The 13,346-nt window shown below is 46.5% G+C and overlaps 1 protein-coding gene across 4 annotated transcripts in view; it reads right to left on the bottom strand.

The window, feature by feature from the left end:
- The window catches only part of LOC138670861 (glycoprotein-N-acetylgalactosamine 3-beta-galactosyltransferase 1-like), a 100,345-nt gene that overhangs the window by 24,758 nt on the left and 62,241 nt on the right, over positions 1-13,346 (bottom strand). The gene's annotated exons all lie outside the window — the stretch shown is intronic.

Here is a 13,346-nt window from a genome sequence, read left to right as displayed (position 1 = left end):
ATAGTTTTTTTGAGAAAATATTTAGTGTAACCCCCATTTTTATCCTTTAACCCTCTACTCTTTCTGGGAATGTCAGTACAATGGGAAGTCCTACTAGTGACTGACAGCTTTCTTTGTATAAAACCACATCATCTATGGATTGGGAACCATGTAACAGACAAGTATGTTAATAAGAATAGACTCTGTCCTTCCTTCCCGGAAGCCATTGAAACAGAAATTCAATCTTTCTGCATCTGATATTATTTATTTTAATCAGTTAAATGGCTTCTAGCCAGAAGAGAAATCAACTACTAATAACTGACAAGCATGACTTTTGACAGCCAATAAATGTCATCACAAACATTTTCAGAAATGTGAAGAATTATATTGTAATTGATTATGTAATTTGGTGGAAAAGTGCTGGGTGTATGAATTAGTCTTGGCCCCTACATCACTGCCTTGTGAAAGTCATAACATTTGGACATACGCCTTGTTGAAGAGGCCCAGAAAGAGCATGTGCTTGAGTGGATGACAAGTGCATCTTCAAGTGGCCTCTCCTCCTCTTCTTCCACCTCAACATCACACCCAGTGCAGTACACAGAGGTGGCACCCAAATTCCCCTTGCTTTCCCCCACATCCCAACTGTACAACTAACTGTACGGAACAACAGATGGGCAAGGCTGAAGAGCTGTTCACACATTCTATGCCATTGTCATCAGAAGTGTACTCAAAACTCAAAATCTTTACAGAGTCAAGAGGAGGAAATCTGCACCGATGCCCTCAATTTTTTTTAGCTTGTATCCGGGGCAGGACAAAGTAGCGTCCAAACAGTATCCTGTCCCTTGTCATCAGATGTTAACCTCAGGGGGAGGTGATCTTAATGAGACTCAGATATCTGAGGCTCACGCAGACTGTACTGTGCTGTCAGGGCAGGAAAAGGAGGAAGGTGACTCCAAGGGTGAGGAACATGATAACACAGAGGATGATGATGTTTGATCCCAGATGGCGTGAACATAGAGGCACACAGCTGAGTAGGTCATCTGAGGAGGAAGGCGAGGATGTTACATTGCCCCATACGATGCAGACACGTAGTGATGCAGCCACAACGAGCATTGCATCCTCAGCCTCAACTGTGGCTGTGACCAGCAGCATCCACGGGTCTGCAGCTCACAGGGGTGGCAAGGGTTACCTAGCCTGGGCCTTTTTTTACACTGCAAAGGATGAACAAACTCACACAATCTGCCAACTTTGCAAAAAAGGTAAAAAGTACAATAATTTTACTACTACATGTATGAACCTTCACATGCGCAATCAACATGCGTTACTGTAGGAATCCCACTGGGCAAAAATGTGGACCTCAACAACCATCAGCTTCCCCCATCAATCGCATCTGCTGCTTCTTCTTCCTCCTCCATTATTGTGGCAACTATTGAGATGCAGATCTTCGACCACAGAACCTCGGGTTCTTTACCTGCTCCAGTCAGGCTGACCGAGAGCCCACCTGTTGTGAATTCTGTGGCTGAGTTCACTTCTGTGGTCACAAGTGGTATTGCAGTCTCTGGGCTTCCTCCCTCAGGTGTTTTGGTGAGCTCGTTGGCTGCCTTGCTATTTAGCTCCACCTGAGTCTGTCTTCCTTGCTCCTTGTCAATGTTCCAGTGTTGGATCTGAGCTACTGCATCTTTCCTTGGGCCTGCTGCTCTGCTAGATAAGTGCTTCTAGTTTGTTTTCTGTTTTTTTCTGTCCAGCTTGCTATTGTCTTTTGCTGGAAGCTCTGAGAAGCAAAGGGGTGCACCGCCGTGCTGTTAGTTCGGCACGGTGGGTCTTTTTGCCCCTTTGCGTGGTTTTCGTTTTAGGGTTTTTTGTAGACTGCATAGTTCTCTTTGCTATCCTCGCTCTGTCTAGAATATCGGGCCTCACTTTGCTGAATCTATTTCATTCCTACGTTTGTCTTTTCATCTTGCTAACAGTCATTATATGTGGGGGGCTGCCTATTCCTTTGGGGTATTTCTCTGAGGTAAGTCAGGCTTGTATTTCTATCTTCAGGCTAGTCAGCTCCTCAGGCAGTGCCGAGTTGCATAGGTAGTTGTTAGGCGCAATCCACTGCTGCTTATAGTTGTGTGAGGATAGATCAGGTACTGCAGTCTACAGAGATTCCACGTCTCAGAGCTCGTCCTATTGTTTTTGGTTATTGCCAGATCTCTGTATGTGCGCTGATTACTGCACGCTGTGTTGCCTGATTGCCAGCCATAACAGTACAAGGAGCCACACCAATGATTCCCAATAGAGGGAAAAAAGAAATCCTGACATCATTTTTTTTTCTTAGCTCTGTCTTCAGTCTTTTTTTTCCCCTAGACATTAGAGTGCTTCAGGACACAGCTGTGGACATGGATATTCAGGCTCTGTGCTCCTCAATGGATAATCTCGTTGTAAATGTACAAAAGATTCAAGATACTATTGATCAGAAATCGATGCTAGAACCAAGAATTCCGATTCCTGATTTGTTTTTTGGTGACAGAACTAAGTTCCTGAGCTTCAGAAATAATTGTAAGCTATTTTTGGCCTTGAAACCTCATTCTTCTGGTAATCCTATTCAACAGGTTTTGATTATTATTTCTTTTTTGCGCGGCGACCCACAGGACTGGGCGTTTTCTCTTGCACCAGGAGATTCTGCATTGAGTAATGTTGATGCATTTTTCCTGGCGCTCGGATTGCTTTACGATGAGCCTAATTCAGTGGATCAGGCTGAGAAAAATCTGCTGGCTTTATGCCAGGGTCAGGATGATGTAGAAGTATATTGTCAGAAATTTAGGAAATGGTCAGTACTCACTCTGTGGAATGAATCTGCACTAGCGGCTTTGTTCAGAAAGGGTCTCTCTGAAGCTCTTAAGGATGTAATGGTGGGATTTCCTATGCCTGCTGGTTTGAATGAGTCTATGTCCTTGGCCATTCAGATCGGTCGTCGCTTGCGCGAGCGTAAATCTGTGCACCATCTGGCGGTACTGCCTGAGAGTAAACCTGAGCCTATGCAGTGCGACAGGACTATGACTAAAGTAGAACGGCAAGAACACAGACGTCTGAACAGACTGTGTTTCTATTGTGGTGATTCTACTCATGCTATTTCTAATTGTCCTAAACGCACTAGGCGGTTCGATAGCTCTGCCGTTATTGGTACTGTACAGTCCAAATTCCTTTTGTCCATTACCTTAATGTGCTCTTTGTCATCGTATTCTGTCATGGCGTTTGTGGATTCAGGCGCTGCCCTGAATCTGATGGATTTGGATTATGCTAAACGTTGTGGATTTTTCTTGGAGCCTTTGCGGTGTCCTATTCCGTTGAGAGGAATTGATGCTACACCTTTGGCCAAGAATAAGCCTCAGTACTGGGCCCAGCTGACCATGTGCATGGCTCCTGCACATCAGGAAGTTATTCGCTTTCTGGTACTGCATAATTTGCATGATGTGGTCGTGTTGGGGTTGCCATGGCTACAAACCCATAATCCAGTATTGGATTGGAACTCTATGTCGGTAACCAGCTGGGGTTGTCAGGGAGTACATGGTGATGTTCCATTTTTGTCTATTTCGTCATCCATTCCTTCTGACATCCCAGAGTTCTTGTCGGACTTTCAGGATGTATTTGAAGAGTCCAAGTCTGATGCCCTACCTCCGCATAGGAATTGTGATTGTGCTATCGATTTGATTCCTGGTAGTAAATTCCCTAAGGGTCGTTTATTTAATTTGTCCGTACCTGAACACACCGCTATGCGCAGTTATGTGAAGGAGTCCCTGGAGAAGGGACATATTCGCCCATCGTCGTCACCATTGGGAGCAGGGTTCTTTTTTGTAGCCAAGAAGGATGGTTCGCTAAGATCGTGTATTGATTACCGCCTTCTTAATAAGATCACTGTTAAGTTTCAGTATCCCTTGCCATTGATTTCTGACTTGTTTGCTCGGATTAAGGGGGCTAGTTGGTTTACTAAGATTGATCTTCGTGGTGCGTATAATCTGGTGAGAATCAGGCAGGGAGATGAATGGAAAACGGCATTTAATACGCCCGAGGGTCATTTTGAGTATCTGGTGATGCCGTTCGGACTTGCCAATGCTCCATCTGTTTTTCAGTCTTTTATGCATGACATTTTCCGTGAGTATCTGGATAAATTCTTGATTGTTTACTTGGATGACATTTTGATCTTCTCAGATGATTGGGAGTCTCATGTGAAGCAAGTCAGAATGGTTTTCCAGGTACTGCGTGCTAATTCCTTGTTCGTGAAGGGATCAAAGTGTCTCTTCGGTGTGCAGAAAGTTTCATTTTTGGGGTTCATCTTTTCCCCTTCTACTATCGAGATGGATCCGGTTAAGGTTCAGGCCATCCAGGATTGGACTCAGCCGACATCTCTAAAAAGTCTGCAGAAATTCCTGGGCTTTGCTAATTTTTATCGTCGCTTCATCTGTAATTTTTCTAGCATTGCCAGACCATTGACCGATTTGACCAAGAAGGGTGCTGATTTGGTTAATTGGTCTTCTGCTGCCGTGGAAGCTTTTCAGGAGTTGAAGCGTCGTTTTTGCTGTGCCCCTGTGTTGTGTCAACCTGATGTTTCTCTTCCGTTCCAGGTCGAGGTTGATGCTTCTGAGATTGGTGCAGGGGCGGTTTTGTCACAGAGAGGTTCTGGTTGCTCAGTGTTCAAACCATGTGCTTTCTTTTCCAGGAAATTTTCTGCTGCTGAGCGTAATTATGATGTGGGCAACCGAGAGTTGCTGGCCATGAAGTGGGCATTCGAGGAGTGGCGTCATTGGCTTGAGGGTGCTAAGCATCGCGTGGTGGTATTGACTGATCATAAGAACTTGACTTATCTCGAGTCTGCCAAGCGCTTGAATCCTAGACAGGCCCGTTGGTCGTTATTTTTTGCTCGTTTTGATTTTGTGATTTCATACCTTCCGGGCTCTAAAAATGTGAAGGCGGATGCTCTGTCTAGGAGTTTTGTGCCCGACTCTCCGGGGTTATCTGAGCCGGCGAGTATCCTCAAGGAAGGAGTCATTGTGTCTGCCATCTCCCCTGATTTGCGGAGAGTGTTGCAGAAATTTCAGGCTAATAAACCTGATCGTTGTCCGGCCGAGAAACTGTTCGTCCCTGATAGGTGGACTAGTAAAGTTATCTCTGAACTTCATTGTTCGGTGCTGGCCGGTCATCCAGGAATCTTTGGTACCAGGGAGTTGGTTGCTAGATCCTTCTGGTGGCCATCTCTGTCACGGGATGTGCGTGCTTTTGTGCAGTCCTGTGGAATTTGTGCTAGGGCTAAGCCCTGCTGTTCACGTGCCAGTGGGTTGCTTTTGCCCTTGCCGGTCCCGAAGAGGCCTTGGACACATATTTCGATGGATTTCATTTCTGACCTTCCCGTTTCTCAAAAAATGTCGGTCATTTGGGTGGTCTGTGATCGCTTTTCTAAAATGGTCCATCTGGTGCCCTTGGTTAAATTGCCTTCCTCCTCTGATTTGGTGCCTTTGTTCTTCCAGCATGTGGTTCGTTTACATGGCATTCCTGAGAATATTGTTTCTGACAGAGGTTCCCAGTTTGTCTCGAGGTTCTGGCGAGCCTTTTGTGGTAGGATGGGCATTGACCTATCTTTCTCCTCGGCCTTCCATCCTCAGACTAATGGCCAGACCGAACGAACCAATCAGACCTTGGAAACATATCTGAGATGTTTTGTTTCCGCTGACCAGGATGATTGGGTGTCATTTTTGCCGTTGGCTGAGTTCGCCCTTAATAATCGGGCCAGCTCGGCTGCCTTGGTCTCTCCATTTTTCTGCAATTCTGGGTTCCATCCTCGTTTCTCTTCAGGACAGGTTGAGTCTTCGGACTGTCCTGGTGTGGATTCTGTGGTGGACAGGTTGCAGCAGATCTGGACTCAGGTAGTGGACAATTTGACCTTGTCCCAGGAGAAGGCTCAGCTTTTCGCTAATCGCAGACGCCGTGTGGGACCCCGACTTCGTGTTGGGGATTTGGTTTGGTTATCTTCTCGTCATATTCCTATGAAGGTTTCCTCTCCTAAATTTAAACCTTGTTTTATTGGTCCGTATAGGATTTCTGAGATTCTCAATCCGGTGTCTTTTCGTCTGACCCTCCCAGACTCCTTTTCCATACATAATGTATTCCATAGGTCGTTGTTGAGGAGATACGTGGCACCTATGGTTCCATCTGTGGAGCCTCCTGCCCCTGTTTTGGTGGAGGGGGAATTGGAGTATATTGTGGAGAAGATTTTGGATTCTCGTGTCTCTAGACGGAAACTCCAGTATCTGGTCAAATGGAAGGGTTATGCTCAGGAAGATAATTCCTGGGTTTTTGCCTCTGATGTCCATGCCCCAGATCTTGTTCGTGCCTTTCATGTGGCTCATCCTGGTCGGCCTGGGGGTTCTGGTGAGGGTTCGGTGACCCCTCCTCAAGGGGGGGGTACTGTTGTGAATTCTGTGGCTGAGTTCACTTCTGTGGTCACAAGTGGTTTTGCAGTCTCTGGGCTTCCTCCCTCAGGTGTTTTGGTGAGCTCGTTGGCTGCCTTGCTATTTAGCTCCACCTGAGTCTGTCTTCCTTGCTCCTTGTCAATGTTCCAGTGTTGGATCTGAGCTACTGCATCTTTCCTTGGGCCTGCTGCTCTGCTAGATAAGTGCTTCTAGTTTGTTTTCTGTTTTTTTCTGTCCAGCTTGCTATTGTCTTTTGCTGGAAGCTCTGAGAAGCAAAGGGGTGCACCGCCGTGCTGTTAGTTCGGCACGGTGGGTCTTTTTGCCCCTTTGCGTGGTTTTCGTTTTAGGGTTTTTTGTAGACTGCATAGTTCTCTTTGCTATCCTCGCTCTGTCTAGAATATCGGGCCTCACTTTGCTGAATCTATTTCATTCCTACGTTTGTCTTTTCATCTTGCTAACAGTCATTATATGTGGGGGGCTGCCTATTCCTTTGGGGTATTTCTCTGAGGTAAGTCAGGCTTGTATTTCTATCTTCAGGCTAGTCAGCTCCTCAGGCAGTGCCGAGTTGCATAGGTAGTTGTTAGGCGCAATCCACTGCTGCTTATAGTTGTGTGAGGATAGATCAGGTACTGCAGTCTACAGAGATTCCACGTCTCAGAGCTCGTCCTATTGTTTTTGGTTATTGCCAGATCTCTGTATGTGCGCTGATTACTGCACGCTGTGTTGCCTGATTGCCAGCCATAACACCCACCATCATCTGTAATGGAAGCGGACATGCCTGCTCTTTTTGACCGATCTCAGAGAACGAGCACACCGCAGATTTCTCAAACCACCATAACATCTCTGCCTGCACCTCTCTCACCGCCCAGCAGTTTGTCTGGTTCACCATACTTGCCCATCTCTCAGCACTACAGCCAGCCCACGGTTCCGCAGTTGTGGTCACGTAAAAGATTATTTCCTCCTAGGCATGACAAAGCTAAGAGTCACTCCACCATCTCCAATCTGTTGGCCACGGAAATGCTGCCTTTCCGCCTGATAGATACAGACGGTTTCTGAAAGCTGATGGCCGTTGCAGTCCCCCTGTGCCAATCGCCCAGTCGCAATTAGTTTTCTAAGAAAGCTGTGCTTGCGCTACACCAGCATGTCGCAGACAAAATCACCCATTCCTTGACAAAATCTCTGTCTGCCCGGGTGCATTTCCCCACACAGACACTTGGATGAGTAAGCATGGCCAAGGGCATAACATCACACTGACCGAGCACTGGGTGACTTTGGTGGCTGTGGGAGCAGGTGCTGCTCCACAAGTCTTGGAATCCACAAGGCTTGCAGGACAAACTTCTACATTTAACACTTCCTCCACTACTTCTACCTCTTCCTCCATCTCCTCTAGGGCCTCCACCTGTACCCTCAACCTCTGCCTTAATGAGACCCGTTACAACAGTGCAGAACGAATCACCACCACCTCCATACTGCACAGCTAGGGCTCACTGCAATCAGGTAGTATTAAAATTGATATGCCTTGGAGATCAGTCATACAGCTGATGAGTTGTGGACAGCTCTCCAGGCTGAGTTTGATCCAAAAAAAATCACAGCTTGCACTAGTTTCTTTCATTTGTCTGGTCAGACTCGCCCATTCAAAACTATGAATGGGCAGAAAAAAATGGATTCCATATAAAACATCAGTATAGTATGTGTTCTCTTATGATGCATTGCGTATTTTAACATGGAAAATTGTAAACAGTCTTGTAAATTATTAATAGTTGCTGCTGTAAAAAAACTTGCATATGGATAAAAGTTTAGGGAAAAAAATAGTTTAAGCTTTCTGGATGATTTTTTATACGTTCATGTGCACTCAGACTTAGGCCACGTTCACACGTTCAGTATTTGGTCAGAATTTTATATCCGTATTTATAGCCAAAATCAGGAGTAGGTGAAAAATGTAGAAGTGGTGCACGTGATTCTATTATACTCTTCCTCTAAGGGCTGCTCACACTGGCGAATAGCCTTAAAACTCACACGAGCACTAGCTGTTGTTTCATCGAATAGCACTCTCTCCTTTTTCAGATACTATGCAGAACCTATTAGTAGGGTTGAGCGAAACGGATCGGACAAATTCAAAAATCGCCGACTTTCGGCAAAGTCGGGTTTCATGAAACCCGACCCGATCCTAGTGTGGGATCGGCCATGAGGTCGCTGATCTCCGCGCAAAAGTCGCGTTTCATATGATGCTTTCAGCGCCATTTTTCAGCCAATGAAGGAGGATGCAGAGTGTGGGCAGCGTGATGACATAGGTCTCGGTCCCCACCATCTTAGAGAAGGGCATGACAGTGATTGGCTTGCTTTCTGCGACATCTCAGGGGCTATAAAGGGGCGTGCACGCCGACCGCCATCTTACTTCTGCCGATCTTAGCATAGGGAGAGGTTGCTGCAGCTTCATCAGAAGAAGGGAAATAGTCAGGGAGGGAAGATTAACCCCCAAACTGCTTGTGCTGTAGCGATTTCCACTGTCCAACACCATAATTTTTTTGAAGGGACAGTGGAGGCTATATTTTTGTGCATCAGCTCTGTAGCTTATTAGGCTGCCTTATAAGGCTCCCTGATAGCTGCATTGCTGTTTGCACACTGCTGTGCAAACCAACTGCTTTTTTAAAAGCAAAAATCCTGTTGCTCCTTTCTGCACAGTTTTCTTGTTTATTTGTCCACACTTCTGTGTGCAGCAGTCCTTTTTATTGCTGCCATACTTTTCCTGAGATCATTGTAGGGAGATTGAAATTGTACTACAGTCCTTGTATTTTTTCATATATCTTCCAGCCACTTTCTGCCACTTACATTGTGTTGTTTTATACACTGGGCCTGAGTTTTGGTTCAGTCTCCAAAAAAAAGGGAGATTCAAATTCTCACAAAGTGAATATACTTTAGTCCTGTTAGTTTGTCGTATGTCAGCCAGCCACTTTCTGACACTTAGATTGCATTGTTTTATGCACTGGGCCTGAGTTTTGGTTCAGTCTCCCCCCAAAAAAGGGAGATTCAAATTCTCACAAAGTTGATATACCGTATTTCCCGGCGTATAAGACGACTTTTTGACCCCTAAAAATTGTCCCAAAAGTCGGGGGTCGTCTTATATGCCGGGTACGGCATGTGCAGGGAGCGATCCTGCATGTCAGCGTGTGGTTCCCAGGGTCTGGAGGAGAGGAAACTCTCCTTCAAGCCCTGGGATGCATATTCATGTAAAAAATAAAGAATAAAAATAAAAAACATGGATATACTCACCCTCGGACAGCCCCTGGCTCACAGCGCTGCTAGCGTCTGCCTCTGTTCCTTAGGAATGCAGTGAGTGAAGGACCTTCAATGACGTTGCGGTCACATGAGCGGTCAGGTGACCGGTCACCTGACCGCGACGTCATCGAAGGTCCTTCACTCACTGCATTCCTAAGGAACAGAGGCAGACGCTAGCAGCGCTGTGAGCCAGGGGCTGTCCGAGGGTGAGTATCTCCATGTTTTTTATTTTTATTCTTTATTTTTTACATGCCTATGGATCCCAGGGCCTGAAGGAGAGTTTCCTCTCCTCCAGACGCTGGGAACCACACACCGTATAAGATGACTGGGTGTATAAGATGATCCCCGTCTTATACGGCGGGCATATCCCAAATTCCATATTTTATATGGAAAAGTTGGGGGTCGTCTTATACGCCCAGTCGTCTTATACACCAGAAAATACGGTACTTCAGTCCTGTTAGTTTGTCGTATATCAGCCAGCCACTTTCTGCCACTTACATTGTGTTGTTTTATGCATAGGGCCTGAGTTTTGGTTCAGTCTCCCAAAAAAAATGAGATTCAAATTCTCACAAAGTGGATATACTTCAGTCCTGTTAGTTTGTCGTATATCAGCCAGCCACTTTCTGCCACTTACAGTGTGTTGTTTTATACACTAGGCCTGAGTTTTAGTTCAAGTCTCCCCCCAAAAAAGTGAGATTCAAATTCTCACAAAGTGGATATACTTCAGTCCTGCTAGTTTGTCGTATGTCAGCCAGCCACTTTCTGCCATTTAGATTGCGTTGTTATATACACTGGGCCTGAGTTTTGGTTCAGTCTCCAAAAAAAAAGTGAGATTCAAATTCTCACAAAGTGGATATACTTCAGTCCTGCTAGTTTGTTGTATATCAGCCAGCCACTTTCTGCCGCTTACATTGTGTTGTTTCATGCACAGGGCCTGAGTTTTGGTTCAGTCTCCCCAAAAAAGGGGAGATTTAAATTCTCAACAAGTTTATATACACCTTCTACCTTCTTTTACAGTACCATATAACGGTTGTTATTTTGGTTAGATTTTCCAAAAAGTTAGGAAGTCTGGTGAAAGAGCCTGTAGGCGGTGGTTGCCAGCTGGTACTGATGGTGGTGGTGGTCGTGGTTCATCTGGTGGCAGTGGCAAAAGCACAATAGCACATAAGGCTGGAGGTGTTGAGCCAGCGTCATCGTCTGGCTACACAAGGCCTCGAAGGCTCCCTTATCTGGGAGTAGGAAAACAGCTTTTAAAGCCGGAGCAGCAGGAAAAAGTTTTGGCTTTCCTTGCTGACTCAGCCTCTAGCTCTTTCGCCTCCTCTTCAGAAAGTTCCAAATATAAAAGCAGCGAGTCGTCAGTGGATGCTCCTGGTCAGGAACAAGACGTTTCCTTGTGTCCTTCACCCAAACCAAAAGTGAAGGATGCGTCAGGCGACACTACAGGTTACTCCATGGAGCTCTTTACACATACCGTGCTTGGGTTAGAAAGGGAAATTGTTAACTGCCCATTACAAGATGAATCGGACATGGAGTGCACTGATGCACAGCCACAGCTAGATTATTATGCTGTTCCATTGACTCAGATCACTACATTGCCCTCGCAGTGTACTGAGCCAGAATCTGACCCTGATGAGACTATGGTGCCCCGTCCCGAACGCTATAGCACCTTACACGGTGACACAGAGGAAGGTGCACATGACATTGAAGAGGAGGTGATAGATGACCCAGTTGTTGACCCAGATTGGCAGCCATTGGGGGAATAGGGTGCCACTGCCAGTAGCTCAGAAGCGGAGGAGGATGATCCACAGCAGCCATCTACATCGCATCAGCTGTCATCTGGCAGGCCCGTATCAGGCCAAAAACATTTGTCAAAAACAAAAACAGTTTTAGGACAGCGTGTCCATCTGGTGAAAGTAGCACAGCGTGCAATGCTTGAAAAGGTATTCCATAGTAGGAAGAGTGTAGTGTGGCAATTTTTTAACCAAGATCCGAATGATCAGTCAAAAGTTATCTGAAAGAAATGCTCAAAGACCTTTAGCAGAGGGAAGAATCTTCAAAATTGAAATACAACGTGCATGCTTAGACATTTAACCAGTATGCACTTGCAAGCCTGGACTAACCACCAAACGTCCCATACCATTGGTGCACCTGCTCAGAATGAAGGTAGTCAGCAACGCTACATTGCTTCCCTCACTGTATGCCCACCGGTTAGGACACCACCAGCAGCAAATGTGGAGGTATCGTCGCAAGGCCAAAACAGTCAGGGAATCACAAGGTTATTGGTAGGAAACACTGTATGTAGGCCAACATCAAGAATACCATCACCAACCCTCTCTCAATCCGCCATGTCCACCACCACCACCGCTAGTCCCACCATATGCAGCTCTCCAGTCCAGCTCACCCTACAAGAGACTCTCGTTAGGAAAAGAAAGTACTCATCCTCTCATCCGCGTACACAGGGTTTGAACGCCCACATTGCTATACTAATCTCATTAGAGATGATGCCCTACCGGTTGGTTGAAAGCGAAGCTTTCAAAGCCCTTATGGCCTACGCAGTACCACGCTATGACCTACCCAGTCGGCACTTCTTTGCGAGAAAAGCCATCCCAGCCCTCCACCAGCATTGTCCATGCGCTGAGGCAATCAGTCAGTGGAAAGGTGCACCTCACAACAGATGCATGGACCAATAGGCATGGCCAGGGACGTTACGTGTCCATCACGGCACACTGGGTTAATGTGGTGGAAGCAAGGTCCACAGGGGACAGCCATAGTGGGACAGTTCTGCCTAGCCCACGGTCTAGGAAACAGTTGGCTGTAGGCATTCGCCACCCCTCCTCCTCCTCCAGAAGCGAAAGCTAGTCCACAGAGCGCAGTCGCACGACCACTCCATCAGCAGCTGCCAGTGTTGCACACGAGGTGTCCCATTATCGAATAGCTAGTGGTAATCGTCAGCAGGCTGTGTTACAAATGAAGTGTTTGGGCGACAACAGACACACCGCGGAAGTACTGGCCGAGTACTTGCAGCAACAAGCTCAGTCATGGCTGGGCAGTGTACATATTGAGGCAGGCAAGGCAGTCAGTGATAACGGACGGAATTTTAAGGCTGCCATAGCCCTTTCAGAACTTAAACACATACCTTGCCTGGCTCACACCTTGAATCTGGTGGTGCAGTGCTTCCTGAAAAATTATCCGGAGTTACCAGCCCTGCTCCTGAAGGTGCGAAGTCTTTGCTCGCACAACCTTGAGCAAATATTGGCTACCAAACAAGCAACTCTTGTAGATCGTTTGGTTCAAGCATTCCAAGCACACAGCGGTGGTGATGGTTCTCACACGAGCTGTAGGGGGCAACATGGCAGAGGTGTTAGAGGTGAACAAATCCGAAGTTGCATTGGACAGAGGGGTTTTATGACCAGGTTGTGGAGTGATTTCGCAATGACCACTGACACGACAGGTACTGCTGCATCGATTCAAAGTGACAGGAGACAGCATTTGTCCAGTATGGTTACGGACTACTTTTCCTCCCTTATCGATGTTCTCCCTCACAGGTCATTCCCCTTTGATAACTGGGCATCTAAAATTGACACCTGTCCTGAATTGCCAGAATATGCATTACAGGAGCTCGCTTGCCCTGCTGCTAGTGTG

This window comes from Ranitomeya imitator, chromosome 3 (genome assembly GCF_032444005.1).
Source record: "Ranitomeya imitator isolate aRanImi1 chromosome 3, aRanImi1.pri, whole genome shotgun sequence".
NCBI lineage: Eukaryota > Metazoa > Chordata > Amphibia > Anura > Dendrobatidae > Ranitomeya > Ranitomeya imitator.
Note: the sequence above shows the minus strand (reverse complement) of the source record. Positions and strands in the feature narration are given on the sequence as shown.